This window comes from Ixodes scapularis, unplaced genomic scaffold (assembly GCF_016920785.2).
Source record: "Ixodes scapularis isolate PalLabHiFi unplaced genomic scaffold, ASM1692078v2 ptg000854l_1__unscaffolded, whole genome shotgun sequence".
NCBI classification, from domain to species: domain Eukaryota; kingdom Metazoa; phylum Arthropoda; class Arachnida; order Ixodida; family Ixodidae; genus Ixodes; species Ixodes scapularis.
The window spans coordinates 862,501-867,500 of record NW_024610056.1 but is presented as its reverse complement, the minus strand read 5'-3'; the positions used below and the strand labels follow the sequence as shown (position 1 = coordinate 867,500).

The following is a 5,000-nucleotide window of genomic DNA, read 5'->3' as shown; positions in this document are numbered from 1 at the left end:
TATCTGTCTAATAGAGAATAGATGTTGTGAGTAGATTAAAAGAGAATTGACTGTATTAATAGATTTGTTTAATATTTTTCTTCTTTCTTTACACTATGCATGCATGAGGGTTTATTGCTACGAGCATTTCCATTTACTCGTTTTCCTCTTCGTCTTGTTTCTTAAGTTAGGATTGTCTTCGTCCCTTTCTCAGGTTTCTGTGTTCATTTTGTAAGTATGTGTAAGTTTCATTTTCAATTGGGTAGTCTTCGTGTGATCAATAAATCACTTCGAGTCAAAGATGTTTGAGTCCTTTGTCCATTTTCTTTCCGACACCACTTACATATGGAATCGGTGGTTCAAGAATGTGGTATACGATGTCAACCGACATTGCAGAACTGAAATTTTCTCCACTCCGTAGTAGATGGTGGAATCTAATGGTGAGGCCCGGGCGTCTGAAACTGGTCCAGAGCCCCCTATCATTAATACGGGTCCTCCCAATGTTTAAGAGAAAGAAGAAGCTAATGGTGAGGCCCGGGCGTCTGAAACTAGTCCAGAGCCCCCTGGGGTGAGTATGGGTCCTCCCAATATTTTAAGAAAAGTTAAAAGCTAAATGAGAGGCCCGGGCGGCTGGAACTAGTCCAGAGCCCCCTATCCCAAGAAATGGGTCCTCTCAGTAGTGAGTTTGTAAGAAAAGCAACATCTGTAGGAGAGGCCCGGGCGGATGGAACTAGTCCAGAGCCCCCTATCCGAATAAATGGGTCCTCTCCAAGGTGGGTATTTGAAAGCATTTTCGATAAGTTATGGAAGCCCAGAGCTTAAGACAAGTCCTAAGCTCCCCTGATCTTTAGTGGGTCTTCCTCTTTCTTCAGACGTTGTAAAGTAAGGCTGTCTAATCTGTTATGTCATTGTCCTTTTGTATTTAGTTGTTGTAAGTTGTTTAAAATGTGGCGTTTTCATTTTGTTGTTTTGAGTTGGGTTTTTCATTGTTGTTGTTTACCAATGTGTTGTGAAAATATGTTTAACATTCCCAGTCTCCTTCTTTTTCTTCTTATTATTTTCTATTCTTGTTCTTCCCCTTTTCTTCTCTTCTTCCTTCTTTTCTTATCTCGTTACTCGTAATAAACAATCATGCCACATTGCCTTGTTAAATCATTGGTAACATCGAGTCTCCAATTATTATTACGGTTTTTTTTTTTAGGGAATTAATGATGTAATATATTGTACAAGGTTAGTCAAAGATTTAACTTTTGTTATTGAATTTAACATAGCTAAGCGTTTATTTGTTGTTAGGTTTTGAGTGTCTAATTCTTTTCTGTATCGCTGTGTTAATTGACATTCTTTCAGATAATGATCTATATTTAAACAAGATTCTCCACAAGGGCATATCGTGTGGTCTTGAATATTAAATCGATGGAAATAAAAAGGGAATCTTCCGTGTGCAGTTAGGAGTTGAGTTAAATGATACGAAGGAGGGAAGCAAGAAGGGATATTAGTTATGGACGGAATCCATTTTATTAATTCTGAGGTTTGCCCCCTTTCTTGCCAAATTTGGTCCCATTTTTTTCTTGCCAATTTTATAATGTTATGTTTTACATTTTGTTTTGATCTGGGAAGAGGATGAAAAACACCATATCAACGTGCCAAATTAGCAAACTGGTCAGCTAATTCATTACCTATGACCCCAGAGTGACTCTTCACGTGGTAGAAGGAAATAGCACGTTTTTCTATAATTTTTTGAATTAAGCTCTTAATGTTGGTAATTAATGAGTTTCGGTTTGTAGCATTTGCTAATGCTTGTAATACTGATAAACTATCTGTTATGACTATTAAATGGTAATGTTCGTTAATTGTAAGAGAGTATTCTAGTCCTTTAAAGATTGCTATAGCTTCCGCATCAAAGATAGTATTATGAGAGGCCAAATTATATTTACCTACCTTTAATATTCCTCCATTCTGTTTTAAGATGACATAAGCTGCTCCTACTTGATCTAAATAGACTGAGCCGTCTGTATAGAGTGACAACGTATTGTTCAATGAAGATAAGAGTTCTTTGTTATATTTTTGAAAATTAATTTGAAATTTAAGTGCTGGGTGGGTTAGCCAAGGATCTATAGGATAAGATACATCTTTTGGTTCAATTGTAACATTTTCAAATTTAGAGATATGATGTAGTTGGAATAATCGGAACATAAAATTTTCTATATCTAATATTATCTCTATTGGTATGCAATTACATAACACCGGAAGACTAATATTGGAAACTGTACAGAATGCTTTCGCTATTTTAGTAAAGGAATTCGTTGAATTGAAATTAAAGTTCTTAACAGATGGGAATTCTTTGTGGGTGTCCACCATGCCGGCGCTCCATATACGATATATCTTTCTATACTGCGGATATAAATATCTTTTAATTGTTGTGAAGAAAGTCCCCAATTGGTTGAGAATATACGAGATATATTTTGGCTATGTGTGTGGACTTTGTGTTTAATATATTGAAGATGGGGAAGGAAGGATAAGTGTAAATCATATATTATTCCTAGAACTTTAATTTGGGAAACTATGGGCAATCTATGGGTTTGAAAATATACGATAGGAGGTCTATTCTGTAGATAGGTGCCTTTCGTAATTAACACGTATTGACATTTTTTATAATTAAAATTTAGACAGTTCTGTGAAGCCCAAGTACCTATTATGTTTAATGTGTCTGATGATCTTGTTTCTAATTCTCGGCGTGAACTCCCCGCCACTACCACGACCACATCATCGGCGAAAGCCTGAATGTAAGTATGCGAGTGAAATTTTATCTCTAGTAAGCTAGTTAATAATATGTTCCACATTAGTGGGCTCAGAGGGGAGCCTTGTGGGCAGCCAATATTAGTTAATTTACTAATGTTTTGTTTATTTGGAGTAACAAATGTAATGATTCTATCTTGGAAAAAAGATTGAATGATGTTAAACAAATTGGACGGGCATTCGTGCTTTTTTAAGAAATTAAGTACTGATGGATAGCGAAGGGAATTAAATGCGTTAGTAAAGTCTAAAGAAATCATTATAGCAGATTTTCCGTGCTCTTTTATTTGTTTCAAATGGGTTGTTAATTGATACAATGCTAATGTTGAAGATTTATTATGAGTAAAACCGAATTGTAAATGGTGTAATAAAGTTTTAGAGTTGAGAAAGAAATAAATTCGATTATTAATTAATTTTTCTAATACCTTTCCCAAAACTGAATTGAGACAAATAGGCCTATAAGAACCCGGTAGATTATTGTCCCGGTCATTTTTGTTAATTAATATAATTTTCCCCTCTTTCCATATTCTTGGGAAGTAGCCAATATTTAAACAGGAGTTAAATATAGAAAGTAGAAAATGAGGTTGAGAAGTCCAGATAGTACGGAGGTTATTAACATTTATTACATCAAGGCCTGGAACAGTTTTATTCCGTAACTTATTAATTATAGTAGAAATTTCGAGAAATGTGGAAGGGGAGTCAGGTAAGGTCATGGGAGGAGTGGAAGTATAAGCCTGGATTTGATCAATATAGGGGTTTTTTTATAGTGGGGTTTAAATGTGGAAAGAGTGTGTCTAAAATATATTTAATTGAGTCTTCGAATGAGGTAGTTATTGTATTATCTGATCTTCTTATTGGTGGGATAATAGATGGTTTTTTTAATTTATCAAAAGCTAATTTATAAGGGACACCAAACAATGATCTTTTAGTAGTATCAAAACAATATTTATGCCATGAGTCTATTTTGGATTTTAAAATAAGATCTTTATATTGATTTTTGTAATCGTAATATATTCGCTTATTGTATGTTTCCATTAATGAATTACGAGAACGCTGGAATCTTCGTCTTAATGCATTAGTTTTTGCTCGCATTAATTGGAGTTCCTGACTCCACCACGGCACCTGTTGTTTGTGATTTTTAACATTTCTTCGCATAATTTTATCCATTGTTGGAATTTACAATAAAATTCCTTTAAAATATAGTCTATTTGGAAAGCAGAGTAATGATTTGAACTAATATATTTGAACCAGGGTTCGTTACGAATATATAGGGTTAGTTGAGCTGCTCCTTTCTGGGTTATTCTTTTGTTTGTGATTCCTAATTGTTTTATCAAAGCATAAGATATTATTTGGTGATCGCTTAGAGATTCAGAATCTAAAATATTCCAGTCATATATTAAACTATGGAGGTTAGATGATGTTACAGTAATATCTATCCAACTCCTCCCATTTCCCGTAGTAAATGTTGGTGGTGAATGAGGGTCATTTATTATGATTAGGTTATGTTTTGAGAAAAAGTTTGCTAACTGTTCCCCCCGATCATCATTAGAATCTCCCCCCCAGCTAGTGTTTTTCGCGTTGAAGTCTCCCCAAATATTATATTTTTCTGGACTAAGGTTGCCATTAAAAGATCTAGTCTAATAAGATAGTTAAGTATTGGAGTATTAGGCGAGATATAAACACATATAACAATTATGGACAATGATGAAAATGTACATTCTAGGGCTACTAAATCTTTTTCTAATTTGATTGCAAACGTGGGGCATGTTTTATCTTTAATGATAATAGCGCATTTGGGATCCGTCTGTGAACAGTATATACTATCCAATATAGGAAAACCAATTATTTTATTATTTAGTACGTAAGGTTCTTGAATTAAAATAAATTGAGCTTGAAGATCGTTATATATTTGATTTAAATTATATATTGCTGCTTTTGATTTACCTAAATTTAATTGTAAAAATTTAAGTTTACTTTCCATTTTCGATTTTAGTCTGTTCAAAGATCAAATCCAAATTAAGGAATTATTGCGGATAATCAGTTTGAGCTCTGAGGCGAGTAATGTGGAACGCCAGTGTTCCACACTCACTCGCTCCAAATGGGTGGTTAGCATGAAGCCGGCGATTTTGGCATGCTCTACATTTCCCGTCCTGGTATCGCGTAATTGTGCACTCCGTGGTTGGATGGTTTTCTGCACATATAGTGCAGAAACCGGACTTCGATATACA

At 34.6% G+C, this 5,000-nt stretch overlaps 1 pseudogene; it reads right to left on the bottom strand.

The window, feature by feature from the left end:
* LOC120848975 overlaps window positions 1-5,000 on the bottom strand; it is an 11,187-nt pseudogene that overhangs the window by 2,554 nt on the left and 3,633 nt on the right.